Below are 18,978 nucleotides of genomic sequence, written 5' to 3'. Positions count from 1 at the left end.
TAGGATTAAGAAACTCACTCAAAACTGCACAACTACATGGAAACTGAACAACCCACTCCTGAATGACTACTGGGTAAATAACGAAATTAAGTCCGAAATAAAGAAGTTCTTTGAAACCAATGAGAAAAAAGACACAACATACAAGAAGTTGGGACACGGCTAAAGCAGTATTTAGAGGGAAATTTATAGCACTAAATTCCCAAAGAAGAAAGTGGGAAAGATCTAAAATCGACACCCTAACATCACAATTAAAAGAACTAGAGAAGCAAGAGCAAACAAATTCAAACACTAGCAGAAGACAAGAAATAACTAAGATCAGAGCAGAACTGAAGGAGATAGAGACACAAAAAACCCTCCAAAAAATCATTGAATCCAGGAGCTGTTTTTTTGAAAAGATTAACAAAATAGATAGACTGCTAGCAAGACTAATAATGAAGAGAGAAGAATCAAATAGACACAATAAAAAATGATAAAGGGAATATCACCACTGATCCCACAGAAATACAAACTACCATCAGAATACGATAAACACCTCTATGCAAATAAACTAGAAAATCTAGAAGAAATGGATAAATTGCTGGAAACATACACCCTCCCAAGACTAAACCAGGAAGAAGTTGAATCTCTGAATACAGCAATGAAAAGTTCTGAAATTGAGGCAGTAATTAATAGCCTAACAATCAATAAAAGCCCAGGACCAGATGATTTCCCAGCTGTATTCTACCAGAGGTACAAAGAGGAGCTGGTACCATTCCTTCTGAAGCTATTCCAAACAATAGAAAAAGAAGGACTCCTCCCTAACCCATTTTATGAAGCCAGCATCATCCTGATACCAAAACCTGGCAAAGACACAACAAAAAAAGAAAATTTCAGGCCAACATCCCTGATGAGCATCAGTGCGAAAATCCTTTATAAAATACTTGTAAATCGAATCCAAGAGCACATTAAAAAGCTTATCCACCACAGTCAAGTCAGCTTCATCCCTGGGATGCAAGGTTGGTTCAACATATACAAATCAATAAACATAATTCATCACATAAACAGAACCAATGACAAAAACCACACAATTATCTCAATAGATGCAGAAAAGTCCTTTGATAAAATTCAACACCCCTTCATGCTAAAAACACTCAATAAACTAGGCATTGATGGAACACATCTCAAAATAGTAAGAGCTATTTATGACACGCCCACAGCCAATATCATACTGAATGGACAAAAGCTGGAAGCATTCCCTTTGAAAACCCACACAACACAGGGACACCCTCTCTCACCACTCCTATTCAACATAGTATTAGAAGTTCTGGCCAGAGCAATGAGGCAAGAGAAAGAAATAAAGGGTATTCAAATAGGAAGAGAGGAAGTCAAAATGTCTTTGTTTGCAGATGACATGATTGTATATTTAGAAAACCCCATCGTCTCAATCCCAAAATTCCTCAAGCTGATAAGCAAATTCAGCAGCCTCAGGATACAAAAATCAATGTGCAAAAATCATAAGCATTTCTATACACCAATAATAGACAAACAGAGAGCCAAATCATGAGTGAACTCCATTCACAACTGCTACAAAGAGAATAAAATACCTAGAAATACAACTTACAAGGGATGTGAAGGACCTCTTCAAGGAGAACTACAAACAACTGCTCAAGGAAATAAGAGAGGACACAAACAAATGGAAAAATAATCCATACTCAAGGATATGAAGAGTCAATATCATGAAAATGGCCATACTGCCCAAAGTAATTTACAGATTCAATGCTATTCCCATCAAGCTACCATTTACTTTCTTCACAAAATTAGAAAAAGCTGCTTTAGATTTCATATGGAACCAAAAAAGAACTCGTATAGCCAAGACAATCCTAAGCAAAAAGAACAAAGCTGGAGACATCATGCTACCTGACTGCAAACTATAATACAAGGCTACAGTAACCAAAACAGCATAGTACTGGTACCAAAACAGATATACAGACCAATGGAACAGAACAGAGGCCTCAGAAATAACACCACACATCTGCAACCATCTGATATTTCACAAACCTGACAAAAACAAGCAATGGGGAAAGGATTCTCTATTTAATAAATGGTGTTGGGAAAACTCACTAGCCATATGTAAAAACTGAAACCAGACTCCTTCCTTACACCTTATACAAAAATTAACTCAAGATGGATTAAAGATTTAAATATAAGACCTAAGACCATAAAAACCCTAGAAGAAAACCTAGGCAATACCATTCAGGACATAAGCATGGGCAAAGACTTCATGACTAAAATACCAAAAGCAACTGCAACAATAGCCAAAATTGACAAATGGGATCTAATTAAACTAAAGAGCTTCTGCACAGCAAAAGAAAAGAAACAATCATAAGAATGAACAGGCAACCTACAGAATGGGAGAAAAATTTTGCAATCTATCCATCTGACAAAGGGCTCAGGGCTCATATCCAGAATCTACAAGGAACTTAAACAAATTTACAAGAAAAAAAAACCATCAAATAGTGGGGGAAGGATATGAACAGATACTTCACAAAAGAAAACATTTATGCAGCCAACAAACATATGAAAAAAAGCTTATCATCACTGGTCATTAGAGAAATGCAAATCAAAACCACAATGAGCTACCATCTCACACCAGTTAGAATGGTGATCATTAAAAAGTCACAAAACAACAGATGCTGGAGAGGATGTGGAGAAATAGGAACACTTTTGCGCTGTTGGTGGGGGTGTAAATTAGTTCAACCATTGTGGAAGACAGTGTGGCGATGCCTCACGGATCTAGAACTAGAAATACCATTTGATCCAGCAATCCCATTACTGGGTATATACCCAAAGGATTATAAATTATTCTGCTATGAAGACACATGCACACATATGTTTATTGCAGCACTATTCACAATAGCAAAGACTTGGAACCAACCCAAATGCCCATCAATGATAGACTGGATAAAGAATATGTGGCACATATACACCATGGAATGCTCTGCAGTCATAAAAAAGAATGAGTTCATGTCTTTTGCAGGGACATGGATGAAGCTGGAAACCATCATTCTCAGCAAAGTAACACAGGAACAGAAAACCAAACACCACATGTTCTCACTCATAAGTGGGAGTTGAATGACGAGAACATATGGGCACAGGGAGGGGAACATCACACACTAGGGTCTGTCGGGGGGTAGTGGGCAAGGTGAGGGATAGCGTTAGGAGAAATACCTAATGTAGATGACGGGTTGATGGGTGTAGCAAACCACCATGGCACATGTATACCTATGTAACAAGTCTGCACGTTCTGCACATGTATCCCAGAACTTTAAAAAAGAGAAATACTAATACTTTACAGGTTATTTTGCTATCTCCTTTCCAGCTGGACCTGCTCTCACCTCCTCTGGCTGGGAATCACTGGGCTTTAGGAAGTAATGCACTGATCATTAGCTATTGGGGATTTGGCCTCTTTGACAGTTACTTTGCAATCTCTGTTAATAATTTAGTATTCAAGTTTGTGTGTGTCTGTGTGTATGTGCATGTATGCATGCCTACATGCATATATAGAGTTCAGTAAATAACCAGATTTGGGAACCTAGAGGAAAGATGAGCTGGAAGTTGTACCACGATTTCTAGTTTAAGTATTGGGCTTCTACCATTTTCTGATTCTTTGTTATTCAATATAAATACAGTTGGCTTACTCGTGGCAGTAATATTTCTTTATCCTAGTTATTTCAGGAAACAACTAGGATAATCACTGAAGCGCGTTTTCTGAAAACCTTTTATTATTGTGAAATACAACTCACATCAAGAAAAGTGCATAAACTATAAAGAAAAGTTTAATGAATTATCACAAAATGAATCTCAGAAACCAGCTCTCAAGTCAAGAAATACAGTATTGCCGGCCACCGTGGGAGTCTTCACACTCACCTTTTTAATCATAACCCCTCCCCTCCTTCCTAAATATAATTGCCATCTTGACTTTTATGGCAATTTCCTTGCTGCTTTCTCCATGGTTTTATCACTGAAGTATGGATTTAATTTCACTAAGTTCAGGCTTGTTTGGGATCTTTAGCAAATTGGTCTAGTTGGTTAAATGGAACCAGGGTGCAGTAGCGGTGGTTTGGCAGATAAAGTGAGGTACTCCTACCCCTCAAGAGACCTTAACTACTTTAGATTAGGGTCTTGTAACCTCAGCACTATTGACATTTTGGGCTGAATAATTCTTTGTTCTGGGAAGCTGTCCCATGCATTGTAGGATGTTTAACAGCACCCCTAGTATCTACCCAGGGGTTCTATTTTCATATCTCAAACCTTCCAAAATTGCCAGCTTATTTAGGTGGTTTATTTGCCACTATATGTCAAAGAACCTGAAATATCAACTGTAATGTATGTGCACACATATATTTATAAACAAATTATATAAATTGGAATGTAATATGTAACTATTAGAGGTTATAATCTAAAAGCAGAGTAGATGATAAAAAGTCTCAAATCTGATATTTACATGCTATTCAACCTTGAGCATGTCCCTTAACCTCTCTGAATCTCAGTTTTCTCATTCATACTACAAAACTCACCAAGTGCCCCTCTGAGGGTAGTTTTTTTGATCCAGCGAGGTCAGAAAATGTAAAAATGTATTATAAATGATAAAGTACAATACTAATGATTGCATTATATTCTAAAGATTCAACGAGAAAAAGAGCTTCAAAGCTTACAGAAAATTAATAATAGTGTAGAATCTCTCTCAATAATGTGTTTTTGCTGGACTTATGGGCCAATAGTAGAATAAGAATTGACTGCTATACTTTAGGACTCTTGAACTTTAGATTTGAGGCAGAACTCATGTTAAGAAAATTCAATGCAGGAATAAAAAGATTCATATTCTCAGCATCTTGGTGCTGTACACTCTGTCATGGTGTTAATCTTCCTGATTTTTGGAATCTTATTACTTCCACTAACTATACATTTTGCTTTAAAATTAAGTATTTAACTATATAATTAAGTATATAAGTATTTACTGGATTTTTAGATAAGTCTCAGATGCCATTGTTCATTCTGTGTTGCAGACTGCTATGGTCAGGGGCTTATGCTTATGCTGCTTGTTAAATGCAGTGACTAACACAGCATCACATGCAAGAAGTTACCTAATGAAGCTATGGAAGAATTAGAGAAAGAAGTTCTGAAGGAAGGAAACTGAGGATTCCTGGGGGAAGGTGAGAATCAGAATCCTCTGTTGGTATAGAGAGTGACTGTAGGGTAAGAGGTAAGAGAGTATTTTCATAGGGTAGCCAGGGAAGGCCTCTAACTAAGTGGGTAGTATTTAAGAGGAGAAATGAGTGATGAAAAGGCAAACAGTCATTATATATTGAGTCCATGTTATTAAGAGCATATATCATTTATATAAAATTCTAGACATTGGCCGGGCGCGGTGGCTGAAGCCTGTAATCCCAGCACTTTGGGAGGCCGAGACGGGCGAATCACGAGGTCAGGAGATCGAGACCATCCTGGCTAACATGGTGAAACCCCGTCTCTACTAAAAAATACAAAAAACTAGCCGGGCGAGGTGGCGGGCGCCTGTAGTCCCAGCTACTCGGGAGGCTGAGGCAGGAGAATGGCATAAACCCGGGAGGCGGAGCTTGCAGTGAGCTGAGATCTGGCCACTGCACTCCAGCCTGGATGACAGAGCCAGACTCCGTCTCAAAAAAAAAAAAAAAAAAAAAAAAAAAATTCTAGGTATTATTATTGTATTACATGATCAATATTCATTTAGACTTACCTATTTTTCCTTTCCATTACTCTTCATTTTTTTCCTGCCCATTTTATGCTGCCTTCTGGAATGCTCTCTAAAGGAATCCTTTCAGTTTCTCTTTCAGTTTGGGCTGCTGGTAACAAATTCTCTGTGTCTGTTTGTCTCAAACCATCTATATTTCACATGTACTTTTGAAGCATTTCATTTTACATTCATTTTCACATTCCTTTGACTTTTAGGTTGGTTAGTTATTTCTTTTAGAATTTTAAGATGCTATTGCCCTGATACCTGCCTCTTCTATTGAAAACTCCACTGTGAGTATTAGATTTTTCTCTTCTTCTTTCCTTTTTTAGCAGTTTTATTATGATGTGTCTAGTTATAGATATCTTTGTATTTATCCTCCTTGACGTTTGTAGAAATTCTTGCATCTGATCCTAAGTAACTTTGCATCTGTATTGGAAAATCCTTAGTCAACATCTTTTCAAATGCTGGTTATGTTCCATTCCCTTTCTTCTCTCTTTTGTAACTCCAATATGTTAGAATTTATCACCATGTCCTATATTTTTTGTATGCTCTTTTCTGTGTATTCCACCCTTTTTATTCTTTGTGCTTCAGTTTAGATATTTTGGGCTAACTTATCTTCCAATTCACTAATCTCTACTACTATGTTTCTAATCCACTGCTAGATCTACTTATTATTTTTTCAATTTTTTTGTATCTAAAATTTCCATCAGATTATTTTGTTTGATTACAGTTCTTCGATGAAATTCTCCATTTTGCAATCTATTTTCTTGAATATATTAATTATAGTTATTTAAAAATCTACATCAGATAATGTCAATATCTGGATCTCCTGTGGTAGGTTTTTATCTATTACTTTCTATTTTCAACATTTGGCTCCGTATACTAACAACCTGGCATTTTGTGTTGGGATGTCAGAAATTATATATGAAAAATACAACAGTTCTGTGTTATGTTATCTTCCTCCAGAGGGGATTTAATTTTCTTCTGGCAGGACTTTGGAGAAGGAGCAGGCCAACTTGATCCAATGAGGGGTGAGATAATTTGACTGGGTTCAGTCTTCACAGAACTGATCTATTTCTTGTTTGTTTTTACTTCCAGGTCATATCCTTTTAGAGGTTTCAGCTGAAAGCCTGGAAAGTTTAACATGAATCCCCCACCTTGGCAGGCCCTGAAATCAAACTTCTATCTTCTTGGCATTGTGAAATTGTCAAAAGTTCTGCTCAGATTTTTACTCTCTTAATTTGTATCTTTTTTTAATTTTTTTTTTATTTTTAAGAGACAGGGTCTTGCTCTGTTACACAGACTGGAGTGCAGTGACACATAGTTCACTGTGACCTCAAATTCCTGGGCTCAAGAGATCCTCCTGTTTTGCCTTTCAACTAGCTAGGACTACAGGCATATGCCACCACATCCAGCTAATTTTAAAAATTTTTGTTGAGACCAGGCCTCTCCATGTTGACCACGCTGGTCTCAAACTCCTGGCCTCAAGCGATCCTTTCACCTTTGCCTCCCAAAGTATTGGGGTTACAGATGGGAGCCACTGAATTGAGCCTTAATTTCTACTTTATTGCTGTTGTTTCTAAACTTCTCAACCACTGCAATTTAAGAACTGGCAGATATGTTGAGGAAAAAAGTAGCATAGAATGTTGAACTCACGTTTCTGAAGTTTCCTTTCCTTCAAGACTTATACCTTTTATTTGTGGAGTTAATAGTAATGTCTGAATAAATTTCGGGCCTTAGTAACCCTGAAATACACTTTTTTGTCTTTGAAGTCCCATGAGGCTGCTGAATGCTTCAAGCCACTGCTTTTGACTTAGCTTCTGAATGTGTGCCACAAATCAGCAACTGTTTCACGGGGAAAGGCAGCAGAAATTACTGCCCCCTGCTAGAGACTGAATTGTGCTCCTGTACCCCCAAGTCATATGTTGATGGCCCAACCCACAATGTGACTGTGGTTGGAGATGAGCTTTTAAGAGATAATTAAGGTTAGGCTGGGTGCCATGGCTCATACCTGTATTCCTAGCACTTTGGGAGGGCAGGAGTTTGAGACCAGCCATAGCCAACATGGTGAAACCCCGTCTCTACTAAAAATAGAAGAACATTAGCCAGGCATGGTGGCTCATGCCTGTAATCCAAGCAATTCTGGAGGCTGAAGGAGAGAATCTTGTGAAACCGGAAGCAGAGGTTGCAGTGAGCCAAGATTGCACCACTGCACTCCAGCCTGGGTGACAGAGTGAGGCCCTGTCTCAAACAAAACAAAACAAGAGAGAGAGACTTAAGGTTAAATGGAGTCATAAGTGTGGGATCCTAATCCAATGAGATTGGTGGCTTTATAAAAAAAAATCAATCTTGGCTGGACGCGGTGGCTCACACCTGTAATCCCAGCACTTTGGGAGGCCGAGGCAGGTGGATTACCTGAGGTCAGGAGTTTGAGACCAGCCTGGCCAACACGGTGAAACACTGTCTCCACTAAAAATACAAAAATTAGCTGGGCATAGTGGTGGTTGCCTATAGTCTCAGCTACTCAGGAGGCTGAGGCAGGAGAATTGCTTGAACCTGGGAGGTGGAGGTTGCAGTGAGCCGAGACAGCACCATTGCACTCCAGCCTGAGTGACAAGAGTGAAACTGTTTAAAAAAAAAAAAAAGAGAAGGGAGAGAGAGAGAAAGAGAGAAAGAAAGAAAGAAAAGAAAGAAAAGAAAAGAAAAGAAAAGAAAAGAAAAGAAAAGAAAAGAAAAGAAAAGAAAAGAAAAGAAAAGAAAAGAAGGAAAAGAAGGGAGAGAAAATCAACCTCTCTATGTCCCTGTCCTGTGAGGACACTGCAAGAAATGCAGCCATCTCCAAACCATGAAGAGAACCCTCATCAGGAAGTTAATTGGTTAGGACTTCGATCTTAGATTTCTCAGTCCCCAGATCTGTGAGAAATACATTTCTTTATAAATTACCTAGTCTCAGGTATTTCTTTATAGCAGTGTGAGGAAATATATATATATATTTATATATATATATATATATGAGATTTATATATGAAATATATATATATATATATGAGATTTCTCTCACATATATGAAATCTCTCATATTTTGACCAAACAACTGTTGAATTCTATTTCTCTGGAAAACCCTGACTAGTATCACAACTAAGTGGAAGTATCAAGAAGGCAGCTGCATATATGAGATCTGAAGCTTAGGCAAAAAGCTGGGTACAAATCTGGACTGAAGTAACTATCATAAAATTAGAATGATATATAGTTGTAGTAGTTTCCTTGCACTGCCACAACAATTTATCACAAACTGGGTGACTTAAAACAACAGAAATTTCTTGCTCTCATTGTTTTGGAGGCAAGAATTCTGAAATGAAGATGGCAACAGTGTTGGTTTCTTCTGGATGTGCCAAGCCTTTTCCCAAGTTCCTGGGGGCTGCCGGCAACCCTTGGTGCTCCGTAGCTTGCAGAGACATCACTCTGCTCTCTGCTTCTGTCTTCACATGGTCTACTCACCAGTGTCTCTGTGTCTTCTCTTTTTTTGTCTCTTATAAGACACTGCCATGGGATTTAGGGCTTGTCCTAATCCAGGATGATCTCCTTTCAAAATCCTTACATTAAATACATCTGCAAAAATCCTTATTCCAAATAAGTTTAAATGTGGAGTTGGTTCCAGGTAGACAAATATTGTGGGGGACACTATTCAACCCACTGCAAAAATATTTTTAAAATATAATATTCATACTATTTCTACCGTTAATAACTGATATAAGTAGCACTACAAGATACTGTTTGCTTTACACTATCATCCTTATAGAGAATTACACTCACCATAGAATTACATAACCCATTGTCAACCAAGTTACCCTTTCATAAATCACAAAAGTTACCTGGGACTGTTACCCATTTTAATTTTAACTTTATGCTCAAAGCAAAATTATATCAAGGTTGTATGTCTCAGAGGGTAGGCACTGTGTCACTTTCATCAGCTTTGCTGTAGACACAGTGAAAGCCTCATTCAATAATAATGTATCAATCCATAAAACTGACTCAAGCATCTGATGGATTGGTGTGTATAGTTCACATCAGTTTAAGTTTCCATCTTTCAGAGGGTGAAGAAAGTTAGATGATAAATAGTCTTGATCTACCGGTTCTGCTCAACTTTTATGCCTGCCTACCCCAGGAGATATGCTTTTTTTTTTTTCTTTTTTACACTAAAAGATCTGCAAACTGTCTAGACCAAAGTGACTAGAATTGCCCTCATTTGCAAAAGGCCTCAGAAAGGAGATTAAAGACAAGTTCCCTCCTCCACTGCCTTTTCATCTGACTCTTGTGGTCATTTCTGCTGATGTCAGCTCCACTCTCTTCGGCTTTCACCGTCGTCTTCCTACAGAGATGGATGGCTGAGCAGACTGATGGAGTAGCTATCCATCACTCATGCCTATGGATGATCAAGGCCACATTTGTGGTCCCAAATTTGGCAGCAATTAAGTATGGGTTGCATCTAGTAAAACAGTTCTCTTGTGCCACCCACAGAGAATCAGAAAGGCTTTCTGCTTATTTCAGAATGCTGCCAACAGCTCACCCACTGGGACTGAAAAGTGGAATTGAAGATCAGAGGAAAAACGAAAAAGAAGTGAGAAAATGGAATAAAGATATTGCAAAACTAAGGCTGTGGGATCTAGTGTGTCTTTGAGCTTGCTGATTTCGTGGGAAGCATTTTGTTATGCGAGCCAGGGATAGTACATGAACAGTAATGCCTCTGTGGGTCAAAGGAACTGGATGCATTGAACTAGCCATAAACCTGAGAGTGAAAAAGGTGGATTGCTGCTCACAGACATGGAAAAATGTGTTTTCTTGATGGCCCTCTAATCTTAAAAACCAAGATCCAGTGACAGCTTAATAAAAATTCCCTCCAGCAGGATCTGGTTCATTCTCTAGGGCAAGAATTTGTTGCAATTATTCATTTAGCATTTATTAGGTAGGCACCATTACCAATTCACTGGTGAAATGCCAAGAGACGTAGTGAATGCATTGTGCAACCTTAAGTAAAGAACTATTTGAAGGCCGGGCGCGGTGGCTCAAGCCTGTAATCCCAGCACTTTGGGAGGCCGAGACGGGCGGATCACGAGGTCAGGAGATCGAGACCATCCTGGCTGACACGGTGAAACCCCGTCTCTACTAAAAAATACAAAAAACTAGCCGGGCGAGGTGGCGGGCGCCTGTAGTCCCAGCTACTCGGGAGGCTGAGGCAGGAGAATGGCGTGAACCCGGGAGGCGGAGCTTGCAGTGAGCCGAGATCTGGCCACTGCACTCCAGCAGCCTGGGCGGCAGAGCGAGACTCCGTCTCAAAAAAAAAAAAAAAAAAAAAAAAAAAAAAAGAACTATTTGAGAACAAGCATTCAGATGTTTAACTCCAAGTCACTTAAGACTCATTTAAAAATGGAAAAAGAAATAATCATGAAAAATACAGATTAAACTTAACATATGAAAAATGTGAATATTTTCTTCTAAGTGAACAGGGAAAAGTTTTTAGGACCCACATAAGTCATCATGTTCTCTAGGGCTTTTCCTCTCTTCTTTTAAGACAGTCATTCAGAAAATACTAACAGAGCATCTACTCTTTGGGTACAGGCAAAAGATACTGCATTCTAGGAGTTTATGGTCTGTCTGAAGATGCTGAACTCATGTATCCTTATTTTATTTTCCTTTTGAAATATGCTGACTTATGCTCCTCATTCTCTAAGCTGGGAACTTTGTGTCTTTTAGGGTAGCAAATAGAAGATACAATAAACTGATGCATGTTAATGTTGGAATTATAGAGAATGCTCTGAAGGCCTCCTGTGTCCTTTGAGGTAGTGGGAGCAGTTGACAGGTGACCCCTGAAGACAATCTCATGGCTTGTGTTCAGGTACCATCTTCCTTGAATATTAAATTCCCACTACAAAAAAATGAAAAGACCTACATGAAACAAGTCAGGAAGATACTTTTAAGAGGCTTATACTCTTCCTATTTAGTTGCCTGGTGCTGGGTCACAAGGTAACTTTTTAAATTTGATTTTATATATTTATATAATTGATAGACATTATGTATCAGTGTATTTTACACATTGAATTAGTCAAAGTCATATCTGCTTTAAAGTTCTCTGTATTTACTGAGACTCATTAGAGGAGATAGTTGAAATGCTATGAAAAAACACAACAGCATTACATTATGAGTGCAGCTAGCACCATTTTTCATTCAGTATAATGCTGTTCTGATTGGAAATCCATAATCTGCTGTTAACCCTGAAATTTTCCTTCCAACCAGTGGACAAACAAAATGATTTTTTTTTCTCTTTAGAATTACTATTCCCTGGAGCCTCATATCCTAAATGTGCAGAGTTTAGCTCTTTATTCTTATCACAATGTATTGTGCCTGCAAGAATGTTGCAATATTTAAAGGCCCACAGTAGATAGACGTCTTTTGGGGCTTAAGCTGCTGCTGCTCATTACTTTGCACACACACTTTATTTGATATGAGGAAGAAGGTTTGGGGGATCTTCTCTCAACACTTACCATTCCAAGATTGGCTCATCACATCGTGACATTTGGTAAAATGTGTCATTTATTCTGTCTCTGTTGCATCTCTAGGACTTGAGAATTCAAAGCACCCACCTGGGAGATAAGTGGGGACTGGAATCCAACTTTTACTCCTCAAGCTGTGTGCCCTGGCATGATGCTGAATACACTCAGAGGAAACGGCATCCAATTCTAATTTGCACCAAGGCACCAGATCATCTGCTAGCAGACCTGTGCAAAGCAGGATTCACACAAACCAAGCTTAGGGGACCAACTGAGCCTTCATGCTTTTAGATGCTCTCTTGCCTTCCTAAGCACGTAGCTCATTCTTGCCATCTGTAGAATCAGGTCTCAAAGAAATCCATGACACCTCTTAATTTCAACTAGTTTGGAGGAGTACAAGTTTTCATGTTGCCCTTCCATTTGAAACTGTTTTTGATGACTTGAATTTGCTATTACAGCATGGCATGGCTTATCCATATTCTGTAGCATTTCAAGTTTGGGAAAATTAGTGCAGTATAGCTAGTGCTAGGTTAGATGCTACTAGGAATGGAAAAAGAAAACAATTATAGCCATGTGTGTTTATATGCATCACATAGATGTGTGTGTCTGTGCGCACTTGGCAGTTTTGTTCTTGCTTTTGTTTTATTTTGACTCTAATTTGAATAATTAGAATACCTTTCCTATCTCTTTCATTTGCTGCATAATAAATTGTTCATTTTTCAAGGCCCAACTTCAACCTCACTTCCTCTGGGTAGCCTTCACTACCACCACCATAGGGAAGCTCCACACATTTATTATAGCCTTTACCTCTAGTAGTTTTTATTTGCCTGCTCTATTGGGACAGCCACGCTATGAATGAGTTCTTTGAAGGGAAGGACTTCACTTAATGCATTTTTGTAGCTCTAGAGTCAGTATAGGATCTTGCATATCTCAGTTATTCTGGAAATGCTAAATCAGTCCACAGTGAATGACATAATTCTTGCAGTGTGATCACTAGTCTTTGAGGGTTATGACTTTGAAAATGTTATAAATTCTCTCCCCAGCACAACCACCACCACCAAACAGTCATATACTGTGCATGAAACATTTGCATGAAATTTTAGGCTATTCTTGGACCTTCTAAAGTTCTTCCACAGACCTGCCTAGTGGACCACAAAACTTGGAGTAAGAACCACTTGCTGAGGAAAATAAATGAATATCCTTGGCAAATAAAATGCAGAACATTTTTATACCATTTCCTTCACGAGTATTTATTGTGCTGGTGGCTAAGGATACCATGGCGAATATCATGCACGTATTCACAGTCCAGAGACACTAACGAATGAGTCAATAATTATACTATAGCATGGTAAGTGTTATTGTAGTGTTATACATAGGTCACTAGCCTTAGGGGAGTGTTTTTCAGATTCATGTTTCATTGACTAAAATTTTTTCAAAAACAAATTGGGCAACTGATATGGGTGGCCAAGTTTTATTATTCGAAATCAAAACATTTAAAACTTTTTTCTACTATTACTCTCATTTCATAAAATGTTGTAACTCAAAAAGAATACATTATGATTTTGGAGTAAAGGACAATCTTTTAAATTGATCACATATAATTTTGTGAATATTTGTTTAGCTCATTTCATCATGGACCTCTGAAAACTCACACCCTGGCACCAGGCATTCAATATTTGAATGCCCCTATCTTAGGGAGTCATCAAAGGCTTTGCAGGAGAACTGTCCAAATTGAATTTTTTAAGAGATAAGTAAGGGGTAAGGATGGGAAGAAACCAGTATGAAAGGTTGATTCCAGGCAGATGAAATCATAATTGAAAGACTCAGAGACTACACAAATATGTAAAGCTTGTACATATTAGGTAGTAATGAGGTGAGTTCAAGTTAGCAGGAAATTCCTCATGGAAAAGATGAAATGAGTAGGTGTTGAAAAGTCTTAGGAATTGAACCTGAACAGAGGAGGGGCATTAGATGCCAGTAGGATCCAGAAGCAGCGACTGCTGCAGGCTGGCATAGAAGGGAGCTGTAAGAAGTTTGGGGCCCCTTTGTGAAGACTCACTTACCCTGAAGCCATGTGTAAGAGCAAATCAGCCAGCAAGATGCTCCTACTGGGAGGCCCTGGCAGCTTAGGAGAAGGTGAGATAGGGTTTGTGGGCAATCAGAAGAGCCTGTGAGTCCCTGTGCTTGAAGAGGCTAAATGCCTGGGGAAGGCTGGTGGAGAGTGGCATCTGCACAGGTGACAAATAGGAAGAGGGGGCACCCAGAGTCAAGGCAAGCATCCAGAAAGCTGTTCAGTTGGTAAGATCTTCTTTTGCTAAGTGGAAAGTAGAGGAAAATCGAGATAGAGTTTAAGGGTGAATGGAAGACACAAGGAAGAAAGTATAATTAAGGTAGATACAGATATATAAAAATCCACAAAGGTAATATCACCTTATTTTAAAAATAAAATTATTCTCTTCTATTATATATATGCCTGATTTTCTCCAGTTAGCATATTAGGCTACTCAAACCTTAATAAACATGTAATTCACATGTTAAAAATTTCTTACAATTGGATTAATGCTATTGGATGGTATTTGTTGACAATGATGTTTTCTTTTAAGATTTCAGCTTTGAAAGAGTTTATGAGTCAATTAATTACCCAGATACTCAAGCCTATTTAAAGTGTCATACATTCCAAAATTATTTTTTTCAGATGAAGTGCAGGTGTATCTGCACAGGAGACTCCTCATCCAACCCAGGACCACTGCTACTGAATAATCCCTTATCAAGGAAAATAAGTGTTTAATGAAAGGACTGCTAACATTTCTGTGTATTTTACATGTGAGCAGATGCAGAAAAAGACCATTCTGACAGAAAATTCTACCTGTTCCACAAATTTCCTTTTTCCCAAATTCTAAGCATTTTACCCTAGTAGAATAGCTGGTTTGTATTGTGAGAATATTGTGTGTTATCAACAGCTCATTGTCAGATACTTTCTACTTATGGCATGTGAATATTTAAAAGCCATCTATGCCTGGAACCACCATTTCCTACCTGCCTTTTCCTCCACCTAAGATTATTCTTTTAAATCTGTAGCAAGTAATTTTTAGACACATTTCTTATTATAGCATTACCACAGCCAGCACAAACATCTTTTTCCTTTTTCTCACCATGTGTACACATAATGGAGTTTCTTATTAAATATACATGCAATCCCTCATTGCATATAAATGTACCTCATCAAAGAATAAGGAAGACCCTGCAACACTGCTATTGATTGTTCATAAAGACAGTAATATCTGAATGGTGTTCTAGGGCTTTCTCTTAAAAAACAAACAAACAAACAAACAAACATAAAAACCACCAAGAGTCATGTAACCTTGCCAGCCATCATGAGGAGCTCTAATGTGACTCCTTTCTTGCATATTTACTAGGCTGCTTCGCTTCAGATTTCTGAGACCACAGAAAGTAGGAGGTGATTTTCTACTTCCTGAAGAGAATTTACAAAGTCTTGGGTTGTCTTCATCAGGCAATACTATCCTCTTTGGGAAAAATGCCAGTCTAAAGAAAGCCACATTGCTATTTTGGAGAGGCGAGGAGGATGGTTAAGATTAGCCAGTAGTGAAATGCTTCCTGTTGGTTCCAGTGCCTCTCAGAGAAAACACCAATTAGTGATATAGAAGATATCCTTTGAATGTGAGAAAAAGAAGAATATTTCTCACATTCACTTTCACTTTAACATTAAATGCGACTGACTTGAAATTCACAAGAATGTTATCCGTGGGAGAAGAAAATCAGAATCTTATTAAGGGATACTAAAATAAGCACTTGGAAGGACAATTTATCATTTTGTTGAAGGCACAGGCTTCTTGGGAAGCGCTTTCTCCCTCTGGTTTGGCAGTATTAAATTACATTGTTGGAAAACACACTTGGTTGGGTGACTTAAGCCGAGTCTGCACACACTAGGTGAAACCATATCTATTGACTTACAAGCTGGATGCATGTGTCAAAATGCAATCCGGTATTTTTGTAATAATAGCTAGCAGTCATAGTTGTAAATTATTTATGGAGAGTATTCAGTGCAAACAGGTTAGTGCACACATCCTCTTCAGCTTGACTGCCCTGGTTTTAGATCACTCAGACATTCAACTCCTCCGAGATCTGCTCTTATCAGTGCAAACCCTAAAAGGGGGCCCCAACTGCAGTCAGTTCAGCGACTCAAAGCTGCCTGGCCACTTGCTTGCTAAAGCTCTACCTCAAGGTTCAGTGAGTGAACACGGTCTCTCTGCCCCCTCTCACACCCGCCTGGCCCCAGCGATATAAGGTAATATCAGACATGAAGGCGGATCGATCTCCAGAGCAGAGGCATGGCCATGCTCCGCTAGCTTTGTGCAGAAACATGGAAGAACTTACGCAGCAAAGGCCACTGGTGATCTTAACGCAAGCTGACATTTCACTAATGCCATGTTTCAGAGGCTGGGAACGAGATGGCTCTCCAGCGAAGCCCTAAGTTTACATCTAAATAAGCATGGGCCCTATTGCAATGCGGGGCATGGATTTCCTTTTCTGCCCTGGACTATTTCAGCCATGGCCATTTCCAATTTGCTCTCAGTGATCAATTTAGGCAGGTGGACCTCTCTGCTGTGCCACGTAGATGGTCAGAAAGGTTACAGTATCTTTTACGTTTTAAGGATTAAAGCCACAAGGGAAAGCAAACTCTGTTAATATTGCAAGAAGCCTACCCTGTCTCCCCATCAAACAGGCAATTAATGAGATATGGACCTTAGATATCCCAGGTCAGATAATGACACATTTCACTGTATCTTTTGTCCTTTAAAATGAAAAGATATTACAGACTTTCCACCGCTTAATACTGAAAACTATTTTTGTCATAAGAGATCACACTTTTTATTTGTGAACCAAGAACAGGAAGTGGGTTAAGCTATGTGTTCACCAGTTTATAAATGAAGAAGATGCTAGCATAACCACCAGAGCTAAACTTGAAAACATGATGGGCACTACAAGATGGTAAGAGCAGGAAAGAAAAATCTGTGTGTTCTAGAATCTGCTTTCTTTTGGATTGGACATCAACGGTTTATCTTCCAAATGGTTTTGCAGAGTGTTAGAAAGCAATTGATAATAACATATACATATGTTAGAGATATTGTGGATTTGGTTTTAGACCACTGCAAATATCTCAAGAAAGTGAGTCACATGAATTTTTGGTTTTCCTGTGCAAATAAAAATTATGTTTACACTATAATGTCATCTATTAAGTATACAATAGCATTATGTCTAAAAAACAATATATATACCTTAATTTAAAAATACCTTATTGCTAAAAAATGCTAATAATCATCTGAACTGTCAGCAAGTCATAATTCTTTTGCTGCTGGAGGGTCTTGCTTGTTGATGGCTGATAAATGATCAGGATGGTAGTTGCTGAAGGTTGGGATGGCTATGGCAATTTCTTAAAAGAAGACAAGTGAGCTTTGCCACATCAATTGGCTCTTCTTTTCATGAAAAATTTCTCTGTGGCATGTGATGCTGTTTGATAACATTTTACCCACGAAAGGACTTTCAAAATTGTCATCCATCCCCTCAAACTCTGCCACTGCTTTACCAACTAAATGTATGTGATATGCTAAATCCTTTGTTATCACTTCAACACTGTTGACAGCATCTTTACCAGGAGTAGGTTCCATCTCAAGAAACCACTGTCTTTACTCATTCATAAGAAGCAACTCCTTAGCATTCAAGTTTTATCAGGAGAATCAGCAACTCAGTCACATCTTCAGGCTCCTCTTCTAATTCTAGCTCTCTTGCTATTTCTACTACATTTGTAGTTACTTTCTTCAGCGATATGAAACCCTCAAAATCATCCACGAGGATTGGGGGCAACTTTTTCCAAGTTGATATTTTCCAGTTGATATTTTGACTTCCTCCCATGAATCATGAGTTTTCTTCATGGAATCTAGAATGGTGAATCCTTTCCAGAAGGTTTTCAACTTACTTTGCCCAAATCTGTCAGAGGAATCAGTATCTGTGGCAGATAGCCTTACAAAATGCATCTTTTAAAAAATAAGACCTGAAGGTAGAAATGATTCCTTGATACCTGGGCTACAGAATAGGTATTGTGTTAGGAGGTACAAAAACAATATTAATCTTCTTGTATATCTCCATCATAGCTCTTGCATAAATGTACATTGTGAATTAGCAGTAATATTTTGAAAGATATCTTTTTTTCTGAGTTCTGGGTCTTAACAGTGGGCTTTAAATATTCAATAAGCCATGCCATAAAAAGATGTACTGTCATCCAGACTTTTTGTTTTATTTATAGAGCACAGGCAGAGTAGATTTAGCATAATTCTTAAGGGCTTTAAAGTTTTCAAATAGAAAATGAGCACTGGCTTTAATTTAAAGTCACCAGCTGCATTAGCCTCTAACAAGAAAGTCAGCCTGTGCTTTGAAGTTTTAATGCCAGGCATTGACTTCTCCTCTGTAGCTATGAAAGTCCTAGATGCCATCTTCTTCCAAAAGAAGGCTGTTTTGTCTTCATCAAAAATCTGTTGTTTGGTATAGCCACATTGATCAATGATCTTAGCTATGTCTTCTGAATAACTTGCCGCAGCTTCTCCATCCAGCACCTGCTGCTTCACATAGTGCTTTCATGCTTTAGAGATGGCTTGTTTACTTAAA

This window comes from Macaca thibetana, chromosome 17 (assembly GCF_024542745.1).
Source record: "Macaca thibetana thibetana isolate TM-01 chromosome 17, ASM2454274v1, whole genome shotgun sequence".
Taxonomy (NCBI): domain Eukaryota; kingdom Metazoa; phylum Chordata; class Mammalia; order Primates; family Cercopithecidae; genus Macaca; species Macaca thibetana.
The sequence above is the reverse complement of the archived record's forward strand: the minus strand, read 5'-3'. Positions refer to the sequence as shown.